This window comes from Oncorhynchus masou, chromosome 5 (assembly GCF_036934945.1).
Source record: "Oncorhynchus masou masou isolate Uvic2021 chromosome 5, UVic_Omas_1.1, whole genome shotgun sequence".
In the NCBI taxonomy this organism is placed as follows: Eukaryota; Metazoa; Chordata; class Actinopteri; order Salmoniformes; family Salmonidae; genus Oncorhynchus; species Oncorhynchus masou.
Genome location: NC_088216.1, coordinates 5,277,124 through 5,290,910, shown reverse-complemented (window position 1 = coordinate 5,290,910; position 13,787 = coordinate 5,277,124). Strand labels below are relative to the sequence as shown.

General features: G+C 48.5%; 1 pseudogene; it reads right to left on the bottom strand.

Annotated features, from left to right (window-relative positions):
• Window positions 1-1,759: 1,759 nt before the first annotated feature.
• The window catches only part of LOC135531419 (UPF0524 protein C3orf70 homolog A-like), a 47,840-nt pseudogene continuing 35,812 nt past the window's right edge, over window positions 1,760-13,787 (bottom strand).

The following is a 13,787-nucleotide window of genomic DNA, read 5'->3' as shown; positions in this document are numbered from 1 at the left end:
TAATCCTATATCTCTACTGTTGACAGTGAGGTAATATTGTACTGTATTAATCCTATATCTCTACTGTACTGTATTAATCCTATATCTCTACTGTTGACAGTGAGGTAATACTGTACTGTATTAATCCTATATCTCTACTGTACTGTATTAATCCTATATCTCTACTGTACTGTATTAATCCTATATCTCTACTGTTGACAGTGAGGTAATACTGTACTGTATTAATCCTATATCTCTACTGTACTGTATTAATCCTATATCTCTACTGTACTGTATTAATCCTATATCTCTACTGTTGACAGTGAGGTAATACTGTACTGTATTAATCCTATATCTCTACTGTTGACAGTGAGGTAATACTGTACTGTATTAATCCTATATCTCTACTGTAGCTGGTGGATGTATTGTAATGCTGTTTTAGAGATATATGCTGATAGAAATGTTAAAATGACAAACTCACTTCTTGGGACTCAATCACCACACAAAACACACAAGGCAGCCTCTTTTAGTGAAAACATTTATTAGAAAAATCAGATCATGGTTTGCTTGATATTTCCTCTGTAATATGTGATCATTTGACTGTATGTGTACAGATGTAGGATCTTCATTTGAGCCAGTTTGCTACAGTATGAAATGAACCCTGCATCAACAGGATTTTAATGAATTTACATTTTTGTAGGGGTTGATAGATGGAAATCAAGTCTGAAATTTCAAAGTGGAATTTAGAAACTTCAGAAGCCTTTTAAAACCTCAAATACACAACAAGTTGTACATTTCCTGCATTGCAGGAAAGTTGTCCTGCAACACGGTGATCAAATTAAGATCCTGCATCTGTATTTACAGTGATGTTTTAAAGCGTATATATTTTTTTATCCCTGATGTTACGATTCTCTTTCAATCAGAGAGGAATAGAAATTCACCCACAAAGCGTGTATATATATGCGTGTTTGTGTGTGTGTGTGTGTGTGTGTGCGTGTCTATAGTTTCTGTGTGTTAATAGATCAGAAAGGTGTGCTTTGTTCAAGACCCTCAACATGTGATTGGAGCAATCATTTAGAGACAGACAAGACACACAGCAGGTCTTCTTGTTGTTGTTTTGTCGTGGTCAGAACAACGTCCTCGTCCCACTGCTACTGCTCTGCATTGTGTCTGTAATACACTGAGATTCCTGTCCTGGGCTGTGACTCCTCAGGCAGCTACATGCACAGGGTCTATGTTCACAGGGGGGTGATTCTAGTCAGATGATTGTCAGAAAGCCTTGGCAGGACACTGGGTGTGTCTGGACGCTGTAACCCCTCCTCCACCGGTGGAGATAAGTCCTGTTATAGGTCATCAGTGTTGTTTGTGGGTGTGGCCTGTAAACATGTGCAGTGTTGTAAAAGACTTCAGATGTTAATATGCCCGTGATGTCACAGATTCATCATCACACATGGGCCCTGGTCTAAAGTAGTGCACTGTCCCCTATGGGCCCTGGTCTAAAGTAGTGCACTATCCCCTATGGGCCCTGGTCTAAAGTAGTGCACTATCCCCTATGGGCCCTGGTCTAAAGGAGTGCACTATCCCCTATGGGCCCTGGTCTAAAGGAGTGCACTATCCCCTATGGGCCCTGGTCTAAAGTAGTGCACTATCCCCTATGGGCCCTGGTCTAAAGGAGTGCACTATCCCCTATGGGCCCTGGTCTAAAGTAGTGCACTATCCCCTATGGGCCCTGGTCTAAAGTAGTGCACTATCCCCCCTATGCACTGTCCCCTATGGCCCTGGTCTAAAGTAGTGCACTATCCCCTATGGGCCCTGGTCTAAAGTAGTGCACTATCCCCTATGGGCCCTGGTCTAAAGTAGTGCACTATCCCCTATGGGCCCTGGTCTAAAGTAGGGCACTATATAGAGAATAGGGTGCCATTTGGGTTTCAACCTTGATTCTTGTGTAAAAAGCAGTAGCCTCATGACTTAGAATCCTCAGAATGGTCACATCGTGCTCTTCTTTAAGTGTGTTGGGTCATGGACTAGATCACATTCACTTATTCCTACATTTGTGCTCTTGTTCACTTGTGGGTTCTTTCAGTTGACTACTGGTCTGGAAAGAGAAGTGAAATCCCTCCAGAGTAGAATGCGGTCGGTACACCATGCTATAAAAGGGTGAAAGGTCGTAGGTAACCATGCTATAACAGGGTGAAAGGCCGTAGGTAACCATGCTATAACAGGGTGAAAGGTCATAGATAACCATGCTATAACAGGTGAAAGGTCAAAGTTCATAAGTAACAGGTCACTGTTTTGATGTTGTACGATTAGTATACTGTAGTTAGAGGAACGTTGACAGGCTAGTGTGTGTGTGTGTGTGTGTGTGTGTGTGTGTGTGTGGCTCTAAGCTGAACCGGCTAGATCATGGTCTCATCGTCTCCATTTCAACGCGACAGTGCAAGTTGTCTCACACAGTTGTCTCAATCTTCTCAATAATCTCCACCAGAGACCTGGACGGAGAGAGCAGAGAACACTCATCTTGATTCCACATACTTAGTGGACTAGACTCTCCATCACTACTTAAGTCTTCATCCTCCTCCTCCTCCACTTCCTCCTCGTCTTCCTCAGAACCCTCGTCACATGACTCCATGTAATGGCCGCCCAGCGCATTTATCCCAGAATCCTCAGAGCTGGCCGGCGAGGAGCAGTGGTCTATTTTGGGGGTGGTGACCTTGTCCCCCAGGGCATTGGGCTTGGTGCCCTGGGGGTGTGGTCTGGGCTGGAGGTGTGGGTGGTGTCTGGGGGTCCGTTGGGGGTGGGGTTTGGACCGGGGTGAGGGGATGTGATTGAGGCGGGCTGGGCATGGTCGAAGGTTGAGGTCTCTGGACATAGCACATCTTCCCATTGATGCGTTTGACCATGTAGTCGTCCACGAAGAGGTCTGAGATGATGCAGAACTTTGGCGACTCCAGGCAGGGCGGGGCTTGGAAGGCGGGAGCGGTCATGAGGAAGCGTTCGGCCAATGAGACTGTCAGGTCCATGGTATGGGGGTGGTCTGTGGGCGTGGCAGGCACTGGGGTGCTGGGGAGGTGGCACACGTTGGTCATCGGCTGGTACACATATTTACCTAGAGAAGGGAAGAGAGAGAGGGGGAGAGAGAGAAGTAGAGAGGGAGAGAAGTGGAGAGAGGGAGGGAGAGAGAGAAGGGGGAAGAGAGAGAGAGAGAGGAGAGAGGGAGGGAGAGGGAGAGAAGTGGAGAGAGGGAGGGAGAGAAGTGGAGAGAGAGAGGGAGAGAGAGAAGGGGGAGAGAGAGAGAGAAGGGGAGAGAGAGAGAAGGGGAGAGAGAGAGAGAAGGGAGAGAGAAGTAGAGAGAGGGAGGGAGAGAGAGAGAAGGGGGAGAGAGAGAGAGAGGGGAGAGAGAGAGAGAGAGAGAGAGAGAGAGAGAGAGAGAAGGGAGAGAGAGAGAGAGAGAGAGAGAAGGGGAGAGAGAGAGAAGGGGAGAGAGAGAGAGAAGGGAGGGAGAGAAGTGGAGAGAGGGAGGGAGAGAGAGAGAGAGAGAGAGAGAAAGAAGGGAAGAGAGAGAGAGAAGGGAAGAGAGAGAGAGAAGGGGTGAGAGCGAGAGAGAGAGAGAAGGGGAGAGAGAGAGAGACAGAAGGGGAGAGAGCGAGAAAGAGAGAGAGAGACAGACAGAGAGAGAGAGATGGAGACAGAGAGACAGAGAGAGAAGGGGAGAGAGAGAGAGAGAGAAGGGGGAGAGAGAGAGAAGGGGAGAGAGACAAAGAGAGAAGGGGAGAGAGAGGGAGAAGGGGAGAGAGACAGAGAGAGAGACAGAGAGAGAAGGGGAGAGAGAGAGAGAGAGAAGGGGAGAGAGAGAGAGAGAGAAGGGGAGAGAGAGAGAGAGAGAGAGAGAGAGAGAGAGAGAGAGGTACAGAGACAGGGTTACTTTATGTAACCTAACAAATACATTCCTGAAATACATGGGTATTCAATCACAAAGATAGAAGGCATTACAAGGGAAACAGTTAGAATGATAAGCTAGATACTCATATACAGCAGTATGTGGACACCCCTTCAAATGTAGTGGATTCCACTATTTCAGCCACACCCGCTGCTGACAGATGTATAAAATCGAGCATAACTGTTGGTTGGGAGCTTCATGAAATGGGTTTCCATGGTCGAGCAGCCGCACACAAGCCTAATGATCACCATGCGCAATGCCAAGTGTCGACTGCAGTGGTATAAAGCACATTCTCTGGACTGATGAATCACGCTTCACCATCTGGCAGTCCAACGGAGGAATCTGGGTTTGGCAGATGCAAGGAGAACGCTACCTGCCCCCAATGTATAGTGCCAACTGTAAAGTTTGGTGGAGGAGGTCTGGGGCTGTTGTTCATGGTTCGGGCCTCTTAGTTCCAGTGAAGGGAAAATCTTTATGCTTTTATTTACTTAATCCATTTTAGAATACGGCTGTAAAATATCAAAATGTGGAAAAATGAAGGGGTCTGAATACTGTCTCCAGTATAACATGTTCTCCTCTCTTCTCTCCCCCCTACTGTGTGTTACCATTATCTCCAGTATAACATGTTCTCCTCTCTTCTCTCCCTCATTCTCTCCCCCCTACTGTGTGTTACCATTCTCTCCCCCCTACTGTGTGTTACCATTCTCTCCCCCCTACTGTGTGTTACCATTCTCTCCCCTACTGTGTGTTACCATTCTCTCCCCCTACTGTGTGTTACCATTCTCTCCCCCTACTGTGTGTTACCATTCTCTCCCCTACTGTGTGTTACCATTCTCTCCCCCCTACTGTGTGTTACCATTCTCTCCCCCTACTGTGTGTTACCATTCTCTCCCCCCCTACTGTGTGTTACCATTCTCTCACCCCTACTGTGTGTTACCATTCTCTCCCCCTACTGTGTGTTACCATGGGCATCTCCAGTATGACATGTTCTCCTCTCTTCCCTCCCTCATTCTCTCCCCCCTACTGTGTGTTACCATTCTCTCCCCCCTACTGTGTGTTACCATTATCTCCAGTATGACATGATCTCCTCTCTTCCCTCCCCCTCATTCTCCCCCACTACTGTGTGTTACCATTCTCTCCCCCTACTGTGTGTTACCATTATCTCCAGTATAACATGTTCTCCTCTCTTCCCTCCCCTCATTCTCTCCCCCTACTGTGTGTTACCATTCTCTCCCCCCCCTACTGTGTGTTACCATTATCTCCAGTATAACATGTTCTCCTCTCTCTTCCTCCCTCATTCTCTCCCCCCTACTGTGTGTTACCATTATCTCCAGTATGACATGATCTCCTCTCTTCCCTCCCTCATTCTCCCCCACTACTGTGTTACCATTCTCTCCCCCCTACTGTGTGTTACCATTATCTCCAGTATAACATGTTCTCCTCTCTTCCTCCCCTCATTCTCTCCCCTACTGTGTGTTACCATTATCTCCAGTATAACATGTTCTCCTCTCTTCCCTCCCCTCATTCTCTCTCCCCCTACTGTGTTACCATTCTCTCCCCCCTACTGTGTGTTACCATTATCTCCAGTATGACATGTTCTCCTCTCTTCCCTCCCTCATTCTCTCCCCCTACTGTGTGTTACCATTCTCTCCCCCTACTGTGTGTTACCATTCTCTCCCCCTACTGTGTGTTACCATGGGCATCTCCAGTATAACATGTTCTCCTCTCTTCCCTCCCTCATTCTCTCCCCCTACTGTGTGTTACCATTCTCTCCCCCTACTGTGTGTTACCATTCTCTCCCCCTACTGTGTGTTACCATGGGCATCTCCAGTATAACATGTTCTCCTCTCTTCTCTCCCTCATTCTCTCCCCCTACTGTGTGTTACCATTCTCTCCCCCTACTGTGTGTTACCATGGGCATCTCCAGTATAACATGTTCTCCTCTCTTCCCTCCCTCATTCTCTCCCCCTACTGTGTGTTACCATTCTCTCCCCCTACTGTGTGTTACCATTATCTCCAGTATAACATGTTCTCCTCTCTTCTCTCCCTCATTCTCTCCCCCCTACTGTGTGTTACCATTCTCTCCCCCCTACTGTGTGTTACCATTCTCTCCCCCCTACTGTGTGTTACCATTATCTCCAGTATAACATGTTCTCCTCTCTTCTCTCCCTCATTCTCTCCCCCCTACTGTGTGTTACCATTCTCTCCCCCCTACTGTGTGTTACCATTCTCTCCCCCTACTGTGTGTTACCATTCTCTCCCCCCTACTGTGTGTTACCATTCTCTCCCCCCTACTGTGTGTTACCATTCTCTCCCCCTACTGTGTGTTACCATTCTCTCCCCCTACTGTGTGTTACCATTCTCTCCCCCCTACTGTGTGTTACCATTCTCTCCCCCTACTGTGTGTTACCATGGTGTATCTCCAGTATAACATGTTCTCCTCTCTTCTCTCCCTCATTCTCTCCCCCCTACTGTGTGTTACCATTATCTCCCCCTACTGTGTGTTACCATTATCTCCAGTATAACATGTTCTCCTCTCTTCCCTCCCTCATTCTCTCCCCCCTACTGTGTGTTACCATTCTCTCCCCCTACTGTGTGTTACCATTATCTCCAGTATAACATGTTCTCCTCTCTTCCCTCCCTCATTCTCTCCCCCCTACTGTGTGTTACCATTCTCTCCCCCCTACTGTGTGTTACCATTATCTCCAGTATAACATGTTCTCCTCTCTTCCCTCCCTCATTCTCTCCCCCTACTGTGTGTTACCATTCTCTCCCCCTACTGTGTGTTACCATTATCTCCAGTATGACATGTTCTCCTCTCTTCCCTCCCTCATTCTCTCCCCCCTACTGTGTGTTACCATTCTCTCCCCCCTACTGTGTGTTACCATTCTCTCCCCCCTACTGTGTGTTACCATGGGCATCTCTAGTATAACATGTTCTCCTCTCTTCTCTCCCTCATTCTCTCCCCCCCCCCCTACTGTGTGTTACCATTCTCTCCCCCCTACTGTGTGTTACCATTCTCTCCCCCCTACTGTGTGTTACCATTCTCTCCCCCTACTGTGTGTTACCATTCTCTCCCCCCTACTGTGTGTTACCATTCTCTCCCCCCTACTGTGTGTTACCATTCTCTCCCCCTACTGTGTGTTACCATTCTCTCCCCCCTACTGTGTGTTACCATTCTCTCCCCCCTACTGTGTGTTACCATTATCTCCAGTATGACATGTTCTCCTCTCTTCTCTCCCTCATTCTCTCCCCCTACTGTGTGTTACCATGGGCATCTCCAGTATGACATGTTCTCCTCTCTTCCCTCCCTCATTCTCTCCCCCTACTGTGTGTTACCATTCTCTCCCCCCTACTGTGTGTTACCATTCTCCCCCCTTCCTACTGTGTGTTACCATTCTCTCCCCCCTACTGTGTGTTACCATTCTCTCCCCCCTACTGTGTGTTACCATTATCTCCAGTATGACATGTTCTCCTCTCTTCTCTCCCTCATTCTCCCCCCTACTGTGTGTTACCATTCTCTCCCCCCTACTGTGTGTTACCATTCTCTCCCCCCTACTGTGTGTTACCATTCTCCCCCCTACTGTGTGTTACCATTCTCTCCCCCTACTGTGTGTTACCATTCTCTCCCCCTACTGTGTGTTACCATTATCTCCAGTATGACATGTTCTCCCCCCTACTGTGTGTTACCATTCTCCAGTATAACCCCTCATTCTCCCCCCTACTGTGTGTTACCATTCTCTCCCCCTACTGTGTGTTACCATTCTCTCCCCCCTACTGTGTGTTACCATTCTCTCCCCCTACTGTGTGTTACCATTATCTCCAGTATGACATGTTCTCCTCTCTTCCCTCCCTCATTCTCTCCCCCTACTGTGTGTTACCATTATCTCCAGTATGACATGTTCTCCTCTCTTCTCTCCCTCATTCTCTCCCCCCTACTGTGTGTTACCATTCTCTCCCCCCTACTGTGTGTTACCATTCTCTCCCCCCTACTGTGTGTTACCATTATCTCCAGTATGACATGTTCTCCTCTCTTCCCTCCCTCATTCTCTCCCCCCTACTGTGTGTTACCATTATCTCCAGTATGACATGTTCTCCTCTCTTCCCTCCCTCATTCTCTCCCCCTACTGTGTGTTACCATTCTCTCCCCCCTACTGTGTGTTACCATTATCTCCAGTATGACATGTTCTCCTCTCTTCCCTCCCTCATTCTCTCCCCCCTACTGTGTGTTACCATTATCTCCAGTATGACATGTTCTCCTCTTCTTCTCTCCCTCATTCTCTCCCCCCAGTACTGTGTGTTACCATTCTCCCCCCCCTACTGTGTGTTACCATTCTCTCCCCCCTTCTGTGTGTTACCATGGGCATCTCCAGTATAACATGTTCTCCTCTCTTCTCTCCCTCATTCTCTCCCCTACTGTGTGTTACCATTCTCCCCCCCTACTGTGTGTTACCATTCTCTCCCCCCTACTGTGTGTTACCATTCTCCCCCCTACTGTGTGTTACCATTCTCCCCCCCCTACTGTGTGTTACCATTCTCCCCCCTACTGTGTGTTACCATTCTCCCCCCTACTGTGTGTTACCATTCTCTCCCCCTACTGTGTGTTACCATTCTCTCCCCCCTACTGTGTGTTACCATTCTCTCCCCCCTACTGTGTGTTACCATTCTCTCCCCCCTACTGTGTGTTACCATGGGCATCTCCAGTATGACATGTTCTCCTCTCTTCTCTCCCTCATTCTCTCCCCCCTACTGTGTGTTACCATTCTCTCCCCCCTACTGTGTGTTACCATTATCTCCAGTATGACATGTTCTCCCTCTCTTCTCTCCCTCATTCTCCCCCCTACTGTGTGTTACCATTCTCTCCCCCTGCTGTGTGTTACCATTCTCCCCCCTACTGTGTGTTACCATTCTCTCCCCCCTACTGTGTGTTACCATTATCTCCAGTATGACATGTTCTCCTCTCTTCTCTCCCTCATTCTCCCCCCTACTGTGTGTTACCATTCTCTCCCCCCTACTGTGTGTTACCATTCTCCCCCCTACTGTGTGTTACCATTCTCTCCCCCCTACTGTGTGTTACCATTCTCTCCCCCTCTACTGTGTGTTACCATGGGCATCTCCAGTATAACATGTTCTCCTCTCTTCTCTCCCTCATTCTCTCCCCCCTACTGTGTGTTACCATTCTCTCCCCTACTGTGTGTTACCATTCTCCCCCCTACTGTCCCCCCTACTGTGTGTTACCATTCTCTCCCCCCTACTGTGTGTTACCATTCTCTCCCCCCCCCCTACTGTGTGTTACCATTCTCTCCCCCTACTGTGTGTTACCATTATCTCCAGTATGACATGTTCTCCTCTCTTCTCTCCTCATTCTCTCCCCCTACTGTGTGTTACCATTCTCTCCCCCCTACTGTGTGTTACCATTCTCTCCCCCTACTGTGTGTTACCATTCTCTCCCCCCTACTGTGTGTTACCATTCTCCCCCCCTACTGTGTGTTACCATGGGCATCTCCAGTATGACATGTTCTCCTCTCTTCTCTCCCTCATTCTCTCCCCCTACTGTGTGTTACCATTATCTCCAGTATGACATGTTCTCCTCTCTTCTCTCCCTCATTCTCCCCCCTACTGTGTGTTACCATTATCTCCAGTATGACATGTTCTCCTTTTCTTCCCTCCCTCATTCTCTCCCCCTACTGTGTGTTACCATTATCTCCAGTATGACATGTTCTCCTTTCTTCCCTCCCTCATTCTCTCCCCCTACTGTGTGTTACCATTCTCTCCCCCTACTGTGTGTTACCATTCTCTCCCCCTACTGTGTGTTACCATTCTCTCCCCCTACTGTGTGTTACCATGGGCATCTCCAGTATGACATGTTCTCCTCTCTTCTCTCCTCATTCTCTCCCCCTACTGTGTGTTACCATTCTCCCCCCCTACTGTGTGTTACCATGGGCATCTCCAGTATGACATGTTCTCCTCTCTTCTCTCCCTCATTCTCTCCCCCTACTGTGTGTTACCATTCTCTCCCCCCTACTGTGTGTTACCATTCTCTCCCCCTACTGTGTGTTACCATTATCTCCAGTATGACATGTTCTCCTTTCTTCCCTCCCTCATTCTCTCCCCCTACTGTGTGTTACCATTCTCCCCCCTACTGTGTGTTACCATTATCTCCAGTATGACATGTTCTCCTTTCTTCCCTCCCTCATTCTCTCCCCCTACTGTGTGTTACCATTATCTCCAGTATGACATGTTCTCCTTTCTTCCCTCCCTCATTCTCTCCCCCTACTGTGTGTTACCATTCTCTCCCCCCTACTGTGTGTTACCATTCTCTCCCCCCTACTGTGTGTTACCATTCTCTCCCCCCTACTGTGTGTTACCATGGGCATCTCCAGTATGACATGTTCTCCTCTCTTCTCTCCCTCATTCTCTCCCCCCTACTGTGTGTTACCATTCTCTCCCCCCTACTGTGTGTTACCATGGGCATCTCCAGTATGACATGTTCTCCTCTCTTCTCTCCCTCATTCTCTCCCCCTACTGTGTGTTACCATTCTCTCCCCCTACTGTGTGTTACCATTCTCTCCCCCCTACTGTGTGTTACCATTATCTCCAGTATGACATGTTCTCCTTTCTTCCCTCCCTCATTCTCTCCCCCTACTGTGTGTTACCATTCCCCCCCCCCCTACTGTGTGTTACCATTATCTCCAGTAGAACATGTTCTCCTCTCTTCCCTCCCTCATTCTCTCCCCCTACTGTGTGTTACCATTATCTCCAGTATGACATGTTCTTCTTTCTTCCCTCCCTCATTCTCTCCCCCTACTGTGTGTTACCATTATCTCCAGTATGACATGTTCTCCTTTCTTCCCTCCCCTCATTCTCTCCCCCCTACTGTGTGTTACCATTATCTCCAGTATAACATGTTCTCCTCTCTTCCCTCCCTCATTCTCTCCCCCCTACTGTGTGTTACCATTATCTCCAGTATGACATGTTCTCCTTTCTTCCCTCCCTCATTCTCTCCCCCTACTGTGTGTTACCATTATCTCCAGTATGACATGTTCTCCTTTCTTCCCTCCCTCATTCTCTCCCCCCTACTGTGTGTTACCATTATCTCCAGTATGACATGTTCTCCTTTCTTCCTCCCTCATTCTCTCCCCCTACTGTGTGTTACCATTATCTCCAGTATAACATGTTCTCCTCTCTTCCCTCCCTCATTCTCTCCCCTACTGTGTGTTACCATTATCTCCAGTATGACATGTTCTCCTTTCTTCCCTCCCTCATTCTCTCCCCCCTACTGTGTGTTACCATTCTCTCCCCCCTACTGTGTGTTACCATTCTCCCCCCTACTGTGTGTTACCATTCTCTCCCCCCTACTGTGTGTTACCATTCTCTCCTCCCTACTGTGTGTTACCATTATCTCCAGTATGACATGTTCTCCTCTCTTCTCTCCCTCATTCTCCCCCCTACTGTGTGTTACCATTCTCTCCCCCTACTGTGTGTTACCATTCTCTCCCCCCTACTGTGTGTTACCATTCTCCCCCCTACTGTGTGTTACCATTCTCTCCCCCTACTGTGTGTTACCATTCTCTCCCCCCTACTGTGTGTTACCATTATCTCCAGTATGACATGTTCTCCTCTCTTCTCTCCCTCATTCTCCCCCCTACTGTGTGTTACCATTCTCTCCCCCTACTGTGTGTTACCATTCTCTCCCCCTACTGTGTGTTACCATTCTCTCCCCTACTGTGTGTTACCATTATCTCCAGTATGACATGTTCTCCTCTCTTCCCTCCCTCATTCTCTCCCCCCTACTGTGTGTTACCATTATCTCCAGTATGACATGTTCTCCTCTCTTCTCTCCCTCATTCTCTCCCCCCTACTGTGTGTTACCATTCTCTCCCCCCTACTGTGTGTTACCATTCTCTCCCCCCTACTGTGTGTTACCATTCTCTCCCCCCTACTGTGTGTTACCATTATCTCCAGTATGACATGTTCTCCCCCTTCCCTCCCTCATTCTCTCCCCCCTACTGTGTGTTACCATTATCTCCAGTATGACATGTTCTCCTCTCTTCCCTCCCTCATTCTCTCCCCCCTACTGTGTGTTACCATTCTCTCCCCCTACTGTGTGTTACCATTATCTCCAGTATAACATGTTCTCCTCTCTTCCCTCCCTCATTCTCTCCCCCCTACTGTGTGTTACCATTATCTCCAGTATGACATGTTCTCCTCTCTTCTCTCCCTCATTCTCTCCCCCTACTGTGTGTTACCATTCTCTCCCCCTACTGTGTGTTACCATTCTCTCCCCCTACTGTGTGTTACCATGGGCATCTCCAGTATAACATGTTCTCCTCTCTTCTCTCCCTCATTCTCTCCCCCCTACTGTGTGTTACCATTCTCCCCCCTACTGTGTGTTACCATTCTCTCCCCCCTACTGTGTGTTACCATTCTCCCCCCTACTGTGTGTTACCATTCTCCCCCCCCTACTGTGTGTTACCATTCTCCCCCCCCTACTGTGTGTTACCATTCTCCCCCCTACTGTGTGTTACCATTCTCTCCCCCCTACTGTGTGTTACCATTCTCTCCCCCCTACTGTGTGTTACCATTCTCTCCCCCCTACTGTGTGTTACCATTCTCTCCCCCCTACTGTGTGTTACCATGGGCATCTCCAGTATGACATGTTCTCCTCTCTTCTCTCCTCATTCTCTCCCCCTACTGTGTGTTACCATTCTCTCCCCCCTACTGTGTGTTACCATTATCTCCAGTATGACATGTTCTCCTCTCTTCTCTCCCCTCATTCTCCCCCCTACTGTGTGTTCCCATTCTCTCCCCCTGCTGTGTGTTACCATTCTCCCCCCTACTGTGTGTTACCATTCTCTCCCCCCTACTGTGTGTTACCATTATCTCCAGTATGACATGTTCTCCTCTCTTCTCTCCCTCATTCTCCCCCCTACTGTGTGTTACCATTCTCTCCCCCTACTGTGTGTTACCATTCTCCCCCCTACTGTGTGTTACCATTCTCTCCCCCTACTGTGTGTTACCATTCTCTCCCCCCTACTGTGTGTTACCATGGGCATCTCCAGTATAACATGTTCTCCTCTCTTCTCTCCCTCATTCTCTCCCCCCTACTGTGTGTTACCATTCTCTCCCCTACTGTGTGTTACCATTCTCTCCCCCCTACTGTGTGTTACCATTCTCTCCCCTACTGTGTGTTACCATTCTCTCCCCCTACTGTGTGTTACCATTCTCTCCCCCCTACTGTGTGTTACCATTCTCTCCCCCCTACTGTGTGTTACCATTCTCTCCCCCTACTGTGTGTTACCATTCTCTCCAGTATGACATGTTCTCCTCTCTTCTCTCCCTCATTCTCTCCCCCTACTGTGTGTTACCATTCTCTCCCCCTACTGTGTGTTACCATTCTCTCCCCCTACTGTGTGTTACCATTCTCTCCCCTACTGTGTGTTACCATTCTCTCCCCCCTACTGTGTGTTACCATTCTCCCCCCTACTGTGTGTTACCATGGGCATCTCCAGTATGACATGTTCTCCTCTCTTCTCTCCCTCATTCTCTCCCCCCTACTGTGTGTTACCATTATCTCCAGTATGACATGTTCTCCTCTCTTCTCTCCCTCATTCTCTCCCCCTACTGTGTGTTACCATTATCTCCAGTATGACATGTTCTCCTTTCTTCCCTCCCTCATTCTCTCCCCCTACTGTGTGTTACCATTATCTCCAGTATGACATGTTCTCCTTTCTTCCCTCCCTCATTCTCTCCCCCTACTGTGTGTTACCATTCTCTCCCCCTACTGTGTGTTACCATTCTCTCCCCCTACTGTGTGTTACCATTCTCTCCCCCTACTGTGTGTTACCATGGGCATCTCCAGTATGACATG